At 40.3% G+C, this 21,400-nt stretch overlaps 1 long non-coding RNA gene across 3 annotated transcripts; it reads left to right on the top strand.

Moving 5' to 3' along the window:
• Positions 1 to 478: 478 nt before the first annotated feature.
• On the top strand, positions 479 to 20,230 carry LOC146042115 (uncharacterized). 3 transcript variants are annotated; one of them, XR_014463745.1, is made up of 4 exons: positions 479 to 582; positions 1,733 to 1,940; positions 19,309 to 19,441; positions 19,563 to 20,230. It is a non-coding gene; the product is annotated as an uncharacterized LOC146042115 (long non-coding RNA). The 3 variants fall into 3 exon arrangements; XR_014463743.1 differs by having other exon boundaries at positions 19,309 to 20,230; XR_014463744.1 differs by having other exon boundaries at positions 490 to 582; positions 1,736 to 1,940; positions 19,309 to 20,230.
• The last annotated feature ends 1,170 nt before the right edge of the window (positions 20,231 to 21,400 follow it).

Here is a 21,400-nt window from a genome sequence, read left to right as displayed (position 1 = left end):
TACCCCGTGTTGAGCGCCCCTTGATAGACACTCTCATATAGTGTCCGTCCACTCCACCTCTGACTCCTAATCACAGTGCAGCAGAAGCAGGCTGTGGAACCCAGTCCTCCATTGTGTCCTCTATGCTTGGCTTCCTCTCTCCCAGTTTCTGTTTCAACTGAGACCACTCCCCAATGCACTGTCTCTCTGTCCCTGCCGCTTTCCATGTCACTGTCTCTCCATGTCTCTGTCCCTGCTCTCTCTATCACCACTGTCTCTCCATGTCTCTGACCCTGCTGCCTCTTTCACTCTGTCCCCTCTGCCTCTCCCAGGGGCGTAGCTATGGTAAGGCAGCCCCAGCCGTCGCGGGGGGGAGCCGGTGCCACTGGGGCGCAGCAGGGTCACGGCACTCTCAAAGCCGAGCTCTGCTCAGTGCTCTGCTGCTGGGAGGAAGCTGGGTATATACTGTTGAGCCGCCTGTAGGTGGCGCTGCAGCGCACAGCTGAGCTCCTCGGCTGTCAGGAAGAAGCCCCTCTCTCTGTCTCAGGACATGGGGCTGCCTGATACACGGAGCTATGAATAGGTGACATGCTGATTTTACAGGTTTGTGTACCTTGTTGTGGGTGCCAGTTGCAGGGGCATGGACAGGGGAAGAAAAGTGTGGGCACCATTAATGTAAGCTGGTGGCCCAGTGAGTACTATGTCTTGGTAGCTTCAGTGGGAAGGGGGAGGACTGGGTATATGGAAACTGGGTGCCCTCCATTGCTTGTGGGGGTTATTTGCTTTAGTATTGGTGTTTGTAAGTATGCTGTATGTGTGTATGTATGTATACTTTTTGTGTATGCTCTGTGTGTCTATAGCGTGTGTATGTTTATAAATATGCTGTATGTGTGCATGTTGTATGGTATCTGTGGTTGTATGCCATGTGTGTATGCTGTATGTGTGTGTGTATGTAAATATGCTGTGTGTGTGCATGTATGGTATCTGTACCAGTATGCCATGTGTGTGTCCTTGTATGTCCTTTGTGTCTAAGGTATGTGTGCTTTAATGTCCTGTGTGTGAATGGTATGTGCGTGTGTGTGTGTGTGCGTGTCTGTATGGCATGTCCTGTGTGTATGTATGGCATGCGTGTGATTACTGTAGTGTGCATGTATGTTCTGTTTGTATATATGTATGGTATGTGCGTGTATATGATGTGTGTCTGTATGGTATATGTGTGTGTTTGTGATGTGTGTCTGTATATATGGTATGTGTGCATGTATGTCCTGTTTGTATATATATGTATGGTATGTGCATGTATGGTATGTGTGTGTATGGTATGTGTGCATGTATGCCCTGTGTGTCTGGTATCTATTAGCCCCTGGTCCCTGGATGCCAGCATTCAGTATTGCGTCACTAGCATCCCTAATGCCTTTAGAAGAGCGGCCGCTGAACTTGAAATGAGTTAGGATGCCAATGCCGTAATACTGACAGCTAGAATCCTGATAGGTGAGTATGAAGGAAAGAGCGGAGCGAGACAGCGAAATGCTATGGAGAGAGTGGGGGTGTGAAGGAGAGAGAAATAGAGAGACAGTGATGGAAAGAAAAAGAAAGTGTCAGAGAGAGAGAGAGAGAGAATCAGACCCTTTATATATTTTGCAATGGGACCCACAAGGTTCTAGTTATTCTCCTGCACCCCAATTGTTTGCCCTGAGTTGCTGGCAGCAGCACCAGAGCACCCTGACCTATGATCATCCTTTCTCATCTCCCACAGCAGCAGCGTGTCTCCTGGGCAGCAGAACTTGCTGCTGCAGTGCAGACTCCACCCTTCCTGTCCTAGAGACCAACCAAGCTATCACACGCGCAGAGCCCAGGAGGAGCGGCCATCACAGAGCACCCGTCATGACCTTCAAGATAATGGTTGTGACCCACTGCCATCCCGGCGCTTCAGTGTCCTCTCCTGGCTGCAGTTCTAGCATCTGGTAAGATGTGTTTTGCTTGGTTTCGGGTCAGGAGATGGGGTAACTGGCGCTCATTTAGGATGGTGCTCTCTTCCCAGAGGCTGCCCCGGTTCCTGCTGCTGGCCGTGCATGGGGTATAGAGGTGGTGTCAATGGTGCCTGCAGCAGCACTGGAAATAACTTTCAATATGGCAGCTTAAAGTGCAATGTATGTACACTTCTAAACCTAGTAGCTTCCATACCCCTTCCCTACCACCAGTACTGCCTATCCCTAATCCACCTTGGCCTCTCCCTAACCCGTTATAGCATACTTACGGCTAATTGTTGGCTGTTGACATTCCGTTGTTGGCATACTGATGCGCTTAAATGTTCCAGTTTCAGTGTTCTAATGGCAGTTGGGATGCCAGTGTCGATATACTGAACACCAGCAACCTGATTGCCTGGAAGCTGACCTCATTCAATATATATCGGGTTTCACCATGTGTGCATAATGTGTTATATTCTGTAATGGGCATTACGGTGTGTGGCATAATGTGTAATTGACTTTAAGGTGTGTGGTATAATGTGCAATGGGCATTACGTTGTGGCATAATGTGGCATAACTTTGTGTGGCTTAATGTGTTATGGACATTACAATATGTGGCATAATGTGTAATGGGCTTTATGGTAAGGGGAATAATGTGTAAGGGTCATTATGGTGTGTAGTATAATATGTAATAGACATTACAATGTGTGGCATATTGTCTAATAAGCATTGCCACACACCCTTCATGGAATGCTATAGGTTCCAAAAAATGGGAGGGGGGCGCCAGATTTTTTTTGGCTGGGGGGAGCAAAATTTCTAGTTACGCCACTGGCCTCTCCATGTGATTAAGGCAGCGCTCTTGTGCTCAGACTCTATTGCACTTCCCGGTGGGACGCTGCGGCCAGCAGAGAGGAGGGGGCTAGAACTGAAGAGGCTGCACCTAGGCAGAAAACGAACAAACATCTATTGTATCAAACATTAACATAAACCTTATGTAAGTGAAATGTGTGCATAGTTAATTATACCATATCAAATAAAGTATATATTTTTGGCTTATATTGCAAGGCTGGATTGTTTTTCAAGCGAACACAATTTCTTCTTTATGTCAATATGCATTATTAAGTCACATTGTTCAGAGCCATGGTTGGGACCCAACATAGTAGCAGGTAAGAAAATCTGCATGGTTAAGCAAGTAATTATAGACATAGTCATGCAAAATGACATTGATGACTCAGCCACTTCTATATTTGCTTTTCAATAAATATTGTATGCTGTATGGGAATAGTGCTTCTGGGAATTATATCACATAAAATATTCAGTTACAGTTGAATTGAAAAATCAACTGCATTTCAGATTTTTTTTAGGAATAGACTATAGAACAAAACTAATTATTATTATTATTATTATTATTATTATTATTATTATTAGTAGTAGTAGTAGTAGTAGTAGTAGTAGTAGTGGTAGTGGTACAGTAGTTCTCTTTTAAGACTCCAGGCATTGTGGCTTTAGTCATGCCAAACATTCCATCCCAGCATGCCAGCTCACAGGGAACACGATCAACCCAAGCATTTTAACTTAAAATATGCATCTTATTCACGTGAATAAAACAACTGGAAATGACAAACCTAATTTGCTATAATATACTGATCAATTTGATGTGCAACATTTGCATTTCTATGCAAATGAGTCTGAAGCTAAATAAGAAGTGCTATGACGTGTGATACCCCTGACTAGTAGTAGTAGTACGTTTATTTATAAGGCGCCGCAAAGTGTCCGCAGCGCCGTACATAGCAAACAAAAACAAATTACAAGGTAACGTACAGGGTGTGTTGAAAAATACAGTATAAATAGGGGTATAGCTGGTAGAACTAAAATCAGCATCAGTTCAGAAGTAGGTGTCAAAATTGTCGAGGAGACTGAAGATGAAGTAGAAAAAGGGAAGAACAGGACAGGAGCACAGGTGAGTTAAAGAGGTAGGGTGAGTACGTGAGGAAGGAGGACCCTACTCATAAGAGTTAACATACTAAAAATAGGTGGGAGGACGAACGAAAAACAATAGGATAAGTAGGAACGGAGGGGAACGGAGGCAGGATAGGAGGATCAAAAGAGGTTAGGAGGAGGGATAGGCTAGTCGAAAAAAGTGGGTTTTGAGGGAGCGCTTGAAGGAGGTAAGGGAATCAGAAAGCCTAATGGGTGGCGGGAGGTTGTTCCAGTGCAGGGGGGCAGCGCGAGAGAAGTCTTGGACACGGGAGTGGGAGGAGGTGATTAGGTGAGAGGTCAGTCGGTGGTCAGCGATGGAGCGAAGAGGACGGGAGGGAGTGTGGATAGAGATCAGTGAAGAGAGGTAAGGAGCCGTGGAGGAGGAGAGAGCCTTGTAGGTGGTGGTGAGGAGTTAAACAAGAAAAAGAAGTGGCACTGGTATTGATGAAATAATCATACAAATATTTAATAACAATTTAAAATAACATATAATTAGACATTCACATACAATAATAAAAGGTGGGTCAATAACTGGACCGGAGGCTGAATGGATTGGACCCGAGCAAGATGGAAATGGGTAGTAGCTGGGGTAATAAGGGGGGTTGCCCAATAGTTACCACTATTGGTGATTGTGATCCAGTCCCAGAAACAGATTTCCAATGGTCCTCGAATGGGTGCGAATGTGGGGGCCACAGTAGGTTGGAGGCCCAGTAGATGTTGTAGGGCTGTAGACTGTTTAGGCCGCAGTGTCCCACGTCGCTTAGATGCTCCAATAGGGGGATAGGATCAAATGGCAGGTGTCCTCAGGGTTGGAAATTTTAAGACCAACTGGTCAATGATCTCAGTTCTGTAGTGACCAACCGTGATTCCTGCTTGGAGAAATATCCACGTGGTGTCGGCAATATGGTGTCGGCAAGTGCGGGATGGTGTAGGGGCAATTGTTTCCCAGAGCTTGGAAATAGGCACCCAGTGCACTGAAGGTCCAATGAATAGGGTCCAAATATATTCAGCTGATACTGGTCCAGGCTAGGGCCTGACGCGTTTCGCTGCTTGTGGCAGTGCAGCTTTATCAAAGGCAGAATAAATGCTTGTGACCATGGGGGTTTTATACCCCTATGCAAGTGATTAAGGCTTCACACCTATGTAATTACTTGGTATACAATAAAGCATAAAAAACAAACATCAACAGAAGGCAAACATTTAGTAATTTATGAAGTACAACAAATAGACATATATAGTTAAAAAACGAGTGTTCTTTCATATTAATAAATTGTTAAAACTTCTGACTGGAAGAGGATAGGTGGCCAATCGGTTGGGGAGAGAGAGTCATTATAATATTGCTGTTATGTTGTAATTACACAGGTGTGAAGCCTTAATCACTTGCATAGGGGTATAAAAACCCCATGGTCACAAGCATTTATTCTGCCTTTGATAAAGCTGCACTGCCACAAGCAGCGAAACGCATCAGGCCCTAGCCTTGACCAGTATCAGCTGAATATATTTGGACCCTATTCATTGGACCTTCAGTGCACTGGGTGCCCATTTCCAAGCTCTGGGAAACAATTGCCCCTACACCATCCCGCACTTGTGGTCCACTATTGCCGACACCACGTGGATATTTCTCCAAGCAGAGATCTTTGACCAGTTGGTCTTAAAATTTCCAACCCTGAGGACACCTGCCATTTGATCCTATCCCCCTATTGGAGCCTCTAAGCGACGTGGGACACTGCGGCCTAAACAGTCTACAGCCCTACAACATCTACTGGGCCTCCAACCTACTGTGGCCCCCACATTCGCACCCATTCGAGGACCATTGGAAATCTGTTTGTGGGACTGGATCACAATCACCAACAAAGGTAACTATTGGGCAACCCCCCTTATTACCCCAGCTACTACCCATTTCCATCTTGCTCGGGTCCAATCCATTCAGCCTCCGGTCCAGTTATTGACCCACCTTTTATTATTGTATGTGAATGTCTAATTATATGTTATGTGAATGTCTAATTATATGTTATTTTAAATTGTTATTAAATATTTGTATGATTATTTCATCAATACCAGCGCCACTTCTTTTTCTTGTTTATTCTGTTTTCTTGGGGCCGACTACCCCTTTTTAAGTGGCAGCTCTTGGCACAGCACCCATGGTAGCGCCTGTCCATGCACCCTAGGGAGCACAACACCATTCCTTTCGGTGGTGAGGAGTTTAAAGAGAACTCGGAAAGGAATGGGGAGCCAGTGAAGAGATAGACACATGGGGGAGACTAAAGTTATCACCCCTCTCCCTGGTCTGGGATTACTCTGGACAGTCTGGTAATCAAGACCAGAGTCCGGAGGGGTGGCATTTCTGGACTATACAATGTCCAGGAAGAGGCAGCTAGTAGTCTAATAGTCTATTCCATATATATTCAAATGAGTCCAAAGCTAAATACATAGTTCTACAGTATGATGTGTGATACCCCCCAAATAGGGTTACCACCACCCATCTGGGATTACTCTAGACAATAGCCCGGTAATAAAGTCTGGAGTGCGGATAGGTGGCTATTCTGGACAATACAATGTCCAGGAATAGGCAGCTAGTAATCTAATATAGGCTATTTCATAGCTATGCAAATGAGTCTGAAGCAAAATGTGAAGTGCTTTGATATGTGATACCCCCAAATAGGGTTACCACCACCCGTCTGGGATTACTCTGGTAATAAAGACCGGAGTCCAGAAGGGTGGCGTTAACTGATGATACAATGTCCGGGAATAGGGAGCTAGTATAGCTGCACATCCGTTCACCCCTGAGTGAAGATGTCCAAATCCAGACGGAAGCCACTCACCATTGAATTATACTGTATTTTATACTTGCCACCATTTTTTGCAGTTGCAGCATATCCAAGTTTTTGGCTGCGGTAAATACAGCAACATCCGGGCTGTTACTGAAGTCATACATCCTCTTCTAATAGGCTCCCAGCATTTTTTTCATCACATCTTGAGGTTTTTTGGCATTCCTATGAAATAGTCAGTACGTGCCCCCACACAGTCAATCTCTGTCAATCACCGTGCATTCGGACAGAAAAATTTGCAGGACCTGATCGCAGGTGGGCGTCGCAAATACAAATTGCAGCCAAAACGCATGTGCAGTGCTCAAACCTGTAGTCCGCCCCTAAGTGCTGTTTGTATAATACTGACTTCAAATGTAAACCAGTGTTCACGGTAAGCTACAGTACTTACCAGACTCTGGGCCAGATGTACTAAACTTGAAAAATTATAATTGCTATATGTGATCACGTTCTTATTTCCATTACCCTTGGGTTACTACAACCTACCAATAAGTCAGGAGTTTGGAAATTCCCATCCTACCTGGCCAAATCTTTAAAATTTTAACAGAGATTAGAATCTGCCTGGGATTCCTTCCTAGCAAACAATATTGATCATGCCGACTCAGACCCAAAGTTGTTCTGGATGTCTGCCAAGGCGGTCCTGTGAGGGGAAATACTTTCCTATGCTGCTAGCACCAAAAATAAATATGCTGAAAAATATTTAGCCTTGCAAAATGTGCTAACCTTATCTTTCAAACAGTATAAGATGAACCCTATCGACCCAACAAACAAACCTATTTAACCTATGATTTTATCCCTAGATGTGGAGAAAGCCTTCGATCTGGTAGAATGGTTACATTTATATACAACATTGTCTAAATTTGACTTCCCTGATGGATTATCTTCTATTCTTCGCCTTATCAGCCATGCCCCTCACATCCATATCTCATGCAATGCTCTCCTTTCAGAACCTTTTGTTATTCACAAGGGCACCAGACAGGGATGTCCCCTCTCCCCTTGCTATTTGCCATTGTACTTAAGCCCCTAGCCATTGCTCTAAGCTCCTCCTAATTATACACAGGCATATCAATAGGCCCTCTAGAACTGAAACGCTACCTCTTTGAGGATGATATGCTTTTTTTATTTCAAATCTGTCCCGGTTCATTTCTGATATATTACGTATTATTGACTCATTTGATACCTGCTCTGGATACCAAGTAAATTACTCTAAATGTGAACTCCTCCACCTCACTGCACCTGATCCTTACCCCTCTAATCCCCCTCCCACATTCTCATTCACTATAGCAAACTCACACATTAAGTATTTGGGTATTCTCACCCTGAAACGGCTGTCATCTACAGTATGTACTCTATTAAATATTCCCCCGTCATAACTAAAATCACCTCACGACTCACTAGTTGGAAACTTCTCCCACTGTCCTTGCTGGGCTGTGTTGCGGCTCTCCAGAGTGTAATCTTCCCTAAATTGTTCTATCTGATGCAGATACTTCCATTCTCACTGACCAAACATGACCTACAGATACTCCGAAAAGTAAGAAATACCTTCCTGTGGAGTGGAAAAAGATCTTGAATTGCCTTTTCTAAACTATCTGCACCCCAAGAGCTGAGGAGGAGTGGGCATCCCTGACTTTACATCATACCATTGTATTGTATGTAGCCACCCTCCTTAGATGTGCATCTGATTGGGATTGGTGACTCTTTCACCAATCCCAAATTAAATTCTACTCTATTGCACCCATACTCCTCTAGTGCTCTTTTACACTCCAAGGCCTCTGAAAAACCACCACACATATAGGCCAACCCACTTTTCCATGACATATTTTATGCATGGCAAATGATAAACCATAAATTAAAAAGGAACCCCGTCATTACCCGAATAATCCCTCTTTGGGGTACCCCTAACATTCTCTCCCTCCCTGAACAATGCTGATTATTGTCTGTGGAGAGACAAGGGTATATCTGTTTCATCCAAGGTCTTCAATCCTTTTATATCTCTCTCTCAACTTCGTGAGGAGTACTCGGTTTCACAAAACCACTTCTATATGTACCTGGAAACCCGCCACTACTTATATTCCCTTACGGACCTCTTGGTGTGCTACTGCCTCAACCCTACAATTGGATCCCTTATAGTGCTTGCTATCCCAGACAAGTAGTAACCCCTTTAGACTAAAGCCATACTACTCCCTTCTATTACAGGATACCTGCAACATCCATTGGTCCAAATTGTACGAACAGTGGGTCACGGATATCCCCTCAATGCAATCCCCTGATAAATGAGGTGCTCACTACGAAGCTACTCTCAGAATACTAAGCGCCTTGTACCTACAAGAAGTCCATATCTTAACCATCCAGTGAGCATATATTTCACCCACATGCCTTTCCCACTTCATGCCTTCGGTCACAGGAGAATATATGAAATGCCATGTATCCAAGGCTTCTGGGAGTGTCTCAAAATCAGACGATTTTGGAATAAGCACTTGGGTAACGTATACTCCTTGTTTCATATTTATCTCCCACGCGACCCCCTTGCCTTTTTATGCACCAATTTCTGGGATCTAGACAACCGACATTGACACTTAACCCCTTGGCTGACGAAATTTAGCACAATTGCTAAAACAGTAATTTTAAAGCATTGGGTATCCCACTCTTCCCCATCTATCGCAGAGGTACATGGAAAGATGCTACAGTTATTATATTTCACCAGGAAGTCAGCTACAATTCCAAATATAGAAACAGGAATAGTTAAATTCTACAAATTGTGGGGATCCTATATAGATACCCTGGACCAATCAACTCAACGCCAAATCTTTTGTATTTTTGATAACACAAAGTGGGCCCTACATAGACAATTAACTAACCCCACTTAATTTACCTTAACTTACTACAGGATGCTAGCTTAGTTACTTTTCAGCATGATGTAGATACATAATTTTGCTCATTATTCCCTATCCCCATCCTTCCCTAATGTATCCTCTCTTTGTTGGTTTGTTTGAGTGTTTGATTGTCTGTTTGTTTATAAACCATTTAAATGGACACCCTTGTACCACCGCGGCCGAGGCTTGAAAGCCTGTGACATTTACAAAATATCTGGGGTCTGCTTCCATCTTCATTTTTGCTGTTACTTTTACACATTTGTTTATGATGGTTATACAATATAGGATACTCTAACATGCCCTTTGTCTGGGTTGAAATAACTTGAGGTGTTCTTCATGATTGCTAAGTGTACAGACAGATTAGACGGTTGTTCTATGTTTACTTTCTTTATTATACTGAGTTCTTTGTATATGCAAATATGCTTATATATTGTTTCTTGTACACTTGAAAAACTTACAATAAACTGATTTTTTTTTAAAAAAAAGCTTGAAAAGTGATAAAATGGAGAGGGATAAATCACCAACCAATCAGCTCCTTATTGCCATGTAATGGGCTGTGTTTGAAAAAATGACAGGTAGGAGCTGATTGGTTGGTGGTTTATCACTCTTCATTTTATCACTTTTCAAGGCTTAGTACATCTCTCTCTCTCTCTTGTGCTTAAGGTAATAAAATCTGCTACCTTTGGGCATGTGCAGCTGCTCCATTATGACCTGCATGTTGCACCTGCAGACCAGGCTGTGGGGGAGGGGAGTTTCCAGGCAAATGGGAATGCATGTATTCCTAAATTAAGAGATTTATCAAAGCTTCTAGAAGATATTAGATAGTATCTTATTGGTTGCCCATGGCAACATTGAATCTCTCCAATCATTAATACAACTCCTCCCTATTTTTGGAGTTTTTACTACATAAAATGATTCATTGTTTCAAATGTAGGTGTTATAGATGATTAAAATAAGGAAACTGAACTATAAGTAATTATTTTTTTAAAAGACCCGAAGACCCATAAGCCATCATTCCTAGATAAAGGTACATTACAGCCTCAGGCCATCAGGTGCATTTTAAAGCAGACTATCTGTGTAAAGTCTATAATTTGGATTGTTCTCCTGAGAGCTGCAAAATTTGACTATGTGAGACACATAATAATTTGTACAGCAACTAATGGCTCATGAGAGTACCTGTCGTCTTTCCTCCTCTATTTTGTGTAATTGAAGATTGTAATGAAAAATGGTTCTTCGAAAAACAAGATCAGAATTTGATGTAAAAGCTATTGATTGCACTTTAGTCAGTATCTCACTGCATAGAGAGAGAGAGAAACAAAATATTCTTGTGATATGATATATGACTGCAGCAAAAATCTGGCACGTGAAGCATATTAAAATACGTTCAGTGTTATGAAACATTCTTAAAAACAATTCCCACCATTAATACATTTTCGAGATTATATACTGTATATAGACACTGAATAGTGCACTTGTACTGACACATCAGGAGTGATCTCCTTCTTTTTTGCCCTGTTTTTACCTTAGAAAAGGAAAAAATCAAAGTTATTTTACCCTATGCACCTTTATAAAAGTGAATTTGGGCACTATTGATAATAGTGTAATTATCACTAACCTATGAATGGTATCTTCATCATACCAATTTGAGTGAAATTAAAAAATGTTACTCAAGGATTAACATCCATTATCAGCGATTATAAAGCCATTTATTACAGGTTTCAACGAGAAATCTCCTGGAGCACCAAAATAAATTGAGAAGACTTGTCCGGTATAACTGTGCAACAAAGACATTCCCAGATTGCTACAAAAATTGTTACACCCCCGATGAAGTCTCATAAAGAGACGAAACGCGTCAGTTTTTACGTCGTCCACAATCTAAGGATAAACACTCCAAAAAACAAGATTTTGCCAAGAAAAGTTTGTTTTAACGTTTTAATGTTTATATTTTAATAAATGCTGTACATTTAAAGAAAATGTATATTGTTTATAGATTGGTAAAATAAGATAAGACAGGAAATACCTTTTTAACTATGTAAGGGCGCCGTATAACATTATTGTTTGGAGAATATATACAGGTCGAGTATCCCATATCCGAATATCCGTTATCCGAATTATTCCGAAATACGGACATTCCAGAAAGTTGCTAAAAACTCACTGGGGACATATGTAACAGCATCACTGGGGACATGATATGTAACTGGCACTATATATGTGCAAGACAATGATTGCTTGGCATTCAAATTCAGTGCTGAGATAGTATACACATTTTGTTTCACGTTTTGAAACCTTGTTTTTTGAACAATTAAAATATGTTTGTGTGTATTTTATGTGGTAATAAAATATATTTGTGTGTATATTATGTGTTTATACAGCATAAATGCAAGATACTTCAAAATACATCATTGAAATATTAAAATATTCCGAAATACGGAATAATCCGTTATCCAAAATTCTCCTGGTCCCGAGCATTTTGGATACGGGATACTCAACCTGTATATATATATATATATATATATATATATATATATATATATATATATATATATATATATATATATATATATATATGATTTTGTTACCCTATTACATTTCAACCCTTGTAACCTATTGGCATAGTTTCGTGTGACTGTTTTCGTGCTACGAGTGCCGCACCTCCATGTCCCTATCGTTTCTCCCTGTGAAGGGATCGGCCACAGCTAAGTATGATGTTGGGAGTGCGAAACCTGCTTCTCTTTATTTATATCAGTGGCGTAACTCCTGGAGACAATGGAGACTTTTGCCGCCTGGCATTAGCCATCATGAGGGCACATAGATTAGGCACCAGAAACACAATTGCAGGTAGAGACAGCACACTGCAGAGCCCTGTGAGCCGTTTATATGAACTGCTGCACTGCAGGGATTAAGGTCTCTGGATGCACTCAGAGCTGGGCCCTCTCTTGTGGGGCCTTTTATGGGTCCTGATGCCGAGATGGGGGTATCCTCCGTGGTGCCTGACCTCTCACTTCCCACACTGCCTCGTAGGCTATTACAGTTACTTCAAGGGTTTGTCAGGGGCATCATACTTGTCCACTTTCGTCCCGTCCTCTTTCGTCCCGTCCTCTATCAATATCAAAGTCAGATTATATTTTCTCAAGATATCTCAGGATAAAATTATAAAATATTTGAAGAAACAGAATACTTTTTTGGGGCACTCATTTATCCTGTGCGGAACAAAAAAATGTTTTTCTGTCTTAATTATTTAAGGAAATCCCCCAAAATAGATCATAGAATAGTAAATACATTTTTGACAAATATTGAGGACACCTACTGGCGTATTTAAGTAGAATGGACTTCATATTAAAGGAATGTATCATTTAAATATAATTTAAGTAATGTTAGCAGTTGACCTTATGCTCATAATTTAGACATTAAAAAGTGTTATTTTAGAAAAAGAAATGTGTTTTTGGAAAGATTGAAACTGAAAAGAAACTGAAACGCAAAAATAAAATCAAAAAGTCTTCTGTGATTTATTAATTCTCTGTGGATTTTCTAATCAAATTAATAAAGTATCTTAAAATGAAATACATTAATGTATGAATGTTAATATGAATGTTTAAGTTCCATACGCATAACCCTCTGAGGCACTTATGTATTATATAGCTTCCCTTCTGGACCTACAAGTTATGCTATTACTGGTGCCTGTCCTTGTGTTTCCCTCCTATGTCCCTATAGATTGTAAGCTTGCAGCAGGGCCCTCTTACCTCCAAGTCTGTCTGTTGTTACCCAGTCTGTTTTATCACTGTCTACTATTGTAAAGCGCAACGGAATCTGCTGTGCTATATGAGAAACTGTAAATAAATAAATGTTAAGACATGAATATTTGAAGGTCCCTGGCACTGTGAAGCCAGTCTGGTACCTGTCAGCATTTTAATCTTCTAGTTCATATTAGGGCTATAAATCATAAAGTACAATACATGGTTTGACAAATGTAGACATTTAAATAAATATGATTACAGCATGTAAACACTGTTTTTTCTGTAGTAGGAAATCTACAATGTAATACAGAGTAGGAATTATTTTTTTTTCCAATAATCTCATTTAGAGATTAATGTCCAATATTAAGTGCATATTTATGCAAATGCAATGTTAATAGATACTAACAACCTCCTAGATTGCCCCCAAATTTTAGACAGGTTTTTCTCATCTACTGGTTGGACACATGCAAAGGTATGCAACGATGAAGATGACTGCCTGCATCTTACTGGATGCATAAAAATGTACCTCTCTAGTTGATTGTATAAGGATTTGACTGCCTATTGGCATCACTTGTCATTTCCATGTTGCCAGGGAATGCATAAAAATGACCAGAGCTGGAGATTCCAACTGTTGGAATACCATTGCCGACATCCTGATGCAGGGAATCCCAACAGGTGTCCCAGAAGTATTCTTGTCTTCCCGTTGCCCTACCCAAACCATATCCCCCCACATCCTACACCCCCTCACAGACTATTCCTAGCCCTCCCCATTAGTATCTAAACTTTGTATCCTAACGCCTAACCCCTCCTTCTAAGTGAATAACCCCCTCCTTGCAGTTTAACCCTAATCTCACCCCCACCCCCACCCCCACAGCCTTACCCTAACTTCCTTGCTAGAATCTAATACTAATCCCCCTAGCCTAACTCTAAACAGCTGCTGCTTGTGTTTGTCGATGTTGTGGAAGCCTTTGGTATGGGGGATTACACACTGCACCTGCCATTGGGCAGGACTGCATGGAAGGGAGTTGGGTCAGCCCTGTGTTGATCTGCAGTGCTCATGTACTTTAATGAGACAGTTGTTTCCTGGTTTATCTAGCCACCAGGAGATCTGAGATATATGGCCCTTTATGGGTTGTTTGTAAAAGAGATGTTCATCCAGAAACCTTTTGAGCCAAAGTCCCACTGGAAAAACTGTTGGTGGTGGCTGTGGTCATCACTATGGCCATCTCCTTTATGCATGTTGAAATAAGTGTTACTCAACAGAGAAATGCATAAATACTTTTTAATTGTGTCTCTTTTGCTAACAAATATAAAAATGGCCTAAACAGTCTAACAGTCTTGGGTTTACTAAATAGATAAATAATTTGTATTGTTTTAAATCAGATTTTTTTAAATATAATTTTAAATATAAATCCAAATCTAACATGTGAGTTACACATTCTTGTGATTATATGTAAAATTGCACCAAATTATTAAACCTTTGATACATAACCCACATAACAGTTGCTTTAAACTCTGACAGTTGATACGTTATGTTAAGAGGATTTTCTTTGAATGATATGAATACATATATTTATGATAGCCTTGATAAAAAAAAATATGTTACACCAACCTACATTGTGGTTATTGATTTTCATTGATTAATTTCAAGCTTGCATTTGATCCACCAAGTTGATCGACTGGAGTTCCAAATCCTGATGGTGCAAATGTTATGTGCCATGAGTTACTGTAGGTGTAGGAGGTTTTTAGAAAGAACTCAAACTACCCCACCCCCTCTTGACCAATCATCATAAATTAAACAGTGTGATAGCATCTGCATCTGAATGTGTGAGAAGTTGTAGCTGAAACATACTATCATCTATATATGTCTAGTGTCCGTGCAGCTCTGAAACACTGCCATCTGTTGGCAGCAAGTGAAACTACATCCACTAGCTTTGGAAGCATTTGCTTTAAGCGGGTTTACACTGCTATCTGTTGTCAGCAGCAAGTGAAACTACATCTACTAGCTTTTGAAGCATCTGGTTTGAGTGGGGTTACTAGTACAATATATATACATATATATATATCTATATATCTATATATATATCTATATATATATATATATATATATATATATATATATATATATATATAGATATATATATACAATAATATGTAAGTAAAGAGAATACAATATGTTGGGATGGACTGGTCCATAGGAGTACAGGGACAATTCCAAGTAATCCTCACAGCCAGGGAGTCCACCTCCTCTTCTAGGGATCAGGTTCCAGACTGTGTTTACTATATACAGTATATTTATGAATGGGCCCAGCCCATGCACTCTCTAATGATTAGGAAAACCAATTTGGTGGCTGTTTATGCCTGCAATGGTGTCCTATCATAGCCCTAAATGTGAGCCCTTACCACAACATTCCCCCAATGGGCCATTCTTGCCCCAGACTGACATTGACAATATGTATATAATTTCTGTGGCTCTCATAGACAAGTATAAATAAGTTTCCATACCAGGATACAAAGCAACATGACTATGGATTGAGGCATAAAAGCATAAAATCAGGGCATGTAACAAGCAAACGCCAGCAGGCCTTGCCATTAATGGCCTGCTGGTACCTGCAATATAAGACAGACATATTTAAAGGATTCAATCATATTATTTATTATTATTTTATTTTTTTCAATTTAATGTAAATGATCAATTCTTTAATTTCTAGTTGCCACTTTACTGTACTCCAAAATCATGTAGACTGTTTCTTCATTCATATACATTTTCTTCTACCTTAACTTTCTATGGCAATCCAGTTGTTAAGAAATAAAATAAAAAAAACTCAAAATGAGAACCTAGGGTTTAATTCAGACCAGATTGCAAAGCTGCTTTTTTAAGCAAATGGGAAATACCATGTTGCACTGCATTTGAGGCTGATATGACATGTGCAGAGAGAGTTTAATTTGGGTGTTCCAACTGAAATCTAAATTGAATTTTAAACAACCAGTATTTACCCTGAACGAAAACAAAATAACTCGCCCAAATCTAACTCTTTGCACATGTTACATTGCCTCACCAGCAGTGCACCATGAGTTCGCCCATTTGCTAAAAAAAAAGGCAGCTTTGCGATCAGGTCTGAATTAGTCTCTTAGTTTTTTCAGAGTTAAGATGTGAATGAAAATCCCACAACCTGTCCTGACATAACCAGTCAAGAAGAGCATGGTTATGTTTGTATAATGATTGATGGATGTTGTGTTTACTGAACATCATACCATGTATTTTTTTTTATAGAAACTACCTCTGATTATTCTTTATTTTATATACATTCTTTACATTATGTTATGACCTCAATAAAAGATCTCAAGCTTCTCTGCCAAGAGAAAATTCTTCCATGAATAAATCAGTTTTCATTGTTCTATTCTTTACTATAAATAAATCCCAATATAAAGTAACTTTATAGCCTACTGGACCACAACTTGGGTCCAGGGTGATCTTTATGCATTATACTGTACCATAAAATCTATTAATTCCTCACAATGAGCTGAAATGATTTAGCACCATGCTTTCGTTACACTTTCTTTCAGCTGATGTCTGGTTGGTGATTGTAGATTATGCTTTCTTATGCATTGTTCCAGAATATTCCATAAATTCTAGATCAGCATCAGAACTAGCAAGTGAGATTGTCCTGATATATTAGTGTATTGCTCAACCAACCATCAGAAACCTCTATCAATATTATCAGTGTCATCATTGGGGACATTATTATTGGAGACATTGGGCCTTATTCTAATTCACTCTTTCTGACAAAATCCTTCTTAGATGGACAAAACCATGTGCACTGCAGGGGGGCAGATTTTAAATGTGCAGAGAGAATTAGATTTGGATGAGTTATTTTGTTTCTGTGCAGGGTAAATACTGACTGCTTTATTTTTACACTTCACCACACCCAAATCTAACTCTCTGCACATGTTACATCTGCCCCACCTGCAGTGCACATGGATTTGTCCATCTAAGAAGGAATTTGTCATAAAGAGTGAACTAGAATAAGGCCCATGATGATCAGTCAGTACAGTTTATGGTGATTTGAATTGATTTTGACTTCAAAGTTTCCCACTTTTTATAAACAGTTTTACACAATTTTCTATATCAAAGTAAGTAGAATTATGACAAAGTCAATCCTTATAATGATATGCTTTCTCTTTCTACCCAACTACAGTTCATTAGGGCCTTTGATTGAATATGTGGCATCAATCACATGAAACCAATTGACTTCAGTACCCTAGCTATTTTGGCAACTTTAAATTTCATAAATAAGTTTCATCTTGTCAATTAAATTCTACGTTATTAGATGGTATTATATGATATGGCATGATGTCCTGTAATAAGATATGCGATATTGTGTTTGGTAGATTCTGTGTGTTTTGTTTTTCCTTTGCCCATTCCTCTCTCCCCATATTCTCTTATAAAATAAATTACATTTTGTAATATGATTCATTGTATATTTCATTGTCGTTTTGGAATTGTCATTATGGGAAATGTCTTTATAAAATGTTATTAAAAAATGGTCTTGATTTTCAAGATAATGATTGTATCTAATGAAATCTGGTAAATGTACCAGACAATATTGGAGAACCACCAAAACCTTTCACTGGTAGAAAGAAGCATATAGGGCTGCTTAATTATTTAGGGTCGTACTCCTCTATTTGTTGAGAACCTGATGAAGGACTATTCATTTTAATACATCAACATTATTCTCCGTTCTATCATTCATAGCCTGTGCTCTTTGCACAACTGAAATTGCAAAGGTCCCCATGTCAGGTGTGATAACCTGTAAATGCAGAAGGTGTTGATGACGATTTCTAATAAAATAGGCTGTTTGTGTCTTCAATCTATACTTTCAGTAAATATTTACATCTTTCACCTAGCATTTTGAGTAAAGCAGATGTCGCAGTCATTTATATATTATCTGAGAGCTGAGTACAGTGCTGAGGGCCAGAGAAAAGGCTGAGGAAGAAAATTGAGGTGTGATCATGCCTCAATTTTTAGCCATGCTGCTGTAAATTTTCCATTCTACCATGTCAAAAATCCCACTTCGACCACTTGTATAATGTGTTAATCCCTGTATGTACTATAAACATGGCAACATCTCCCTGACTATAACATTGGTTGCTCAGTGGCAGTAATGCCTCTCTATAAAAAGTAGCAGTTAAATACTTACAATTAAATGTAAAGGGTGTGGTAAGACAACTTTTAGTTTGTGGAACCAGCTTACAGAAACACTTGGAGGCATAAACTCGCCATCTGTTATCCCCAGGACCACACTTTAGATTTCAACAAAACTAAACATTAACTTAACCTTAACACAACTAACTTATCTAATAAAAAAGACACAAACACAAAGTGCTCGCGTTTCAAAAACTAATGTCAAATTAATTTTTGACAATTAAACTATAACTTTAAATGGTGGCAGCACCAAAGAACGGTCACTATAGGAAAGTGGGGGTTACAGATGACTACACATACACACCATCACTGGTGATCACTCTCCCTGGTCATCCACCCTGGCAGGTGGTGTGGCCATCCCCCAGACAGAAGCATGGCCCATGACATACGATGTCAAGGGAGAGCGCACCCCACTATCTACACACACAAGATCTTAAAAGGATGACAGTTCTTTACCGCCGCTGAAGAAGAGAGAAAATAGGGAAGGGTGGGTGGGGCTTCTCCGGACAGAGTGATCTTACATCTAGCATGTTATTTTCCTTACCCTGTCTACATCCCTCCCCCTGCTCTGATAGGCCTTGTGCCCATCCTAATTATCATATAAACAAGACACCTTCCAAGTGTAACCTGGGGAACCTATCAGCGGTTTATGCTCCCTCACTGCTTACTCAGCATTCGTGATTCTTTCACATTCATGAAAGTGCAGAATCCCTCTATATTGAAAATGTTCTTTCTGTACCTTTACAGGATGCAATGGGAAAACTTTAGGTGATGTCATTCTGACCTACCAATCAACATTCTGACTGCAGTGGGTGAAAATCACGAGATTGAATTCTCCTCCCTCAAAATCTACGACAACATCTGATTTCTGTTAGAACGTGTTGGTTTGACATTTTATTACTTAAAAAATTCTGTTGTCTGGCAACAGTAAGAGAGTACTGTAACTTCCTTTGAGATATGTCAGTCATTGATTGTTAAATAAAATGTTTTGTTGTTTTTAGAACACTTCAACATCGGCCTATCTTCCTCCAGACAGAACATATAACAACAATAACAACTTAGGGGGGAAAACTTCACAGTTTGAGAAATTGGGACAACCAAGTAAAAGCAGCCACACTTTTTCTGCCTGGAAATTCAATTACTGTGCTGATGTGAAAAGCTTTTCATGCTTGTGACAGAGAGAGAGGTTAAAATGGATACACACATCTGTTTCTTGTTTCTTTCTGCTTGACATTTTTTACATCCATTAAGATACAGAGTTGTATCACAGGCTTTGAAGATATTAAGAAATACAATGCCTGACTCACCAATGTAAAATGTGAAGACGCTTTTGGTCTCCTGTCAGCTCAGAGGATGATTCGCTCTCTTGTGATAGTGTGTAAATGTCGCTCTTTTGTCTCAGCTGTCATCCTGGATTGGCTTCCTTTTTTACAATACTTCACTTATTTTGAAAGGGAAGACCAAACTCTAAAGTGATCATATTTTCTGGAAGGCAGAAGACATAAAGCACAAATGCATGCTTGTCTGGAAAAAATATTAATCTGTGTTTCTGAAGTGCAAGTTACATACTTGGCAAGTTGCTTCGATATATTTTATTGCAAAATGTAAGAGAAAAAAAAAGAGTTTTTATCATAAAGATGTAAAAAAAAGTTTTGAATGTAAAAGTAAAAGAAAAAATGGAACAAAATTTGAACCCTTACACTCATTTTGTTGTAAAGCAAAAACCTTTTAAATGGTTATTTTATTAATGATATTTATTTCTTTATTATTAACAGTTTCTTATATAGGCCCTTATTCTGATTGAGTCTCACGGCTCCGTGTTCAGTCGGGCGGCCGATGTTTGGTATTTGCGCATGTGCAGAGGCGTATCTGCGCATGTGCGAACGCGTTGCACGTCCAAACACGAAGTGAGTTCCGTGCAGAAAATGATCGGTCAGAACCGTTCAAGCAGGGGGTGAGAGGGACGTGAAGGTCTGTTTGGGCTTTTTACCATATGCGTGCGCCCCGCGTTTCATGAAAACGCTGTTTGGGCTCATTACCATATGCGTACGCCCCGCGTCCATGAAAACACTGGGCGTACGTATGGTAATGCGGCCGTGATGCACATGAGGGGGGCAGACAGCTGACATAGCCGGATGTCAGCTGCTCGCCCATATCCCTGCTTTCATACAGAAACATGTCCGAATGGTCTGGAGCACTCTTTGCTGCCTGACCGCTCGGTCCATCATTTGATGGTCGGCGACCATCAGAGGATGGGGGAGGTTCCCACAGATGGAGGAGGTGTTCACACGAAACATCCACTCGCGGTCCATTCGCTCTGCGTCTTACCGCGTTCAGACGGTGTGAGTGATCCGTACGGTAGGCAGGCTAAGAACACTCGGTTCCTGTCCGAAAATACGCATCTGCATACAGCGAATATTTGAACACTCACATCAGTCCCTGCCCCAGTACAGCTTACAATCCATATTCCCTTACTACATGTACAAGCACACATTTGAGGGTTCATTTGTTAGGATCCACTTAACCTACTATATTTTTGGAATGTGGGAGGAAACCGGAGTACCTTGAGGAAACCCACCTCAGTACTGTGAGGCATTAATGTTAACGATTACACTGTAGGTATAGACGAGCCTTTAAAATAAATCTAGAAGAAAAATGGGGGTACTTGTTTCCTAGAACGGCCACAATCGTGAGTGATCGTGGCTCTTAATTAAGGGACACGATCCTCACGATGTGGCCGATTTTTTACAATTTTTTCACTTTGATTGACAGAAATCGGGTCAATCGGTCGGTCGCGACCAATTAAAATCGGCCGCGATGCGACCGACCGATTGACCCG

The sequence above is a fragment of the Crinia signifera genome, chromosome 19 (genome assembly GCF_055691185.1).
Source record: "Crinia signifera chromosome 19, ASM5569118v1, whole genome shotgun sequence".
NCBI classification, from domain to species: domain Eukaryota; kingdom Metazoa; phylum Chordata; class Amphibia; order Anura; family Myobatrachidae; genus Crinia; species Crinia signifera.
This window is presented reverse-complemented; position numbering and strand designations above follow the sequence as displayed.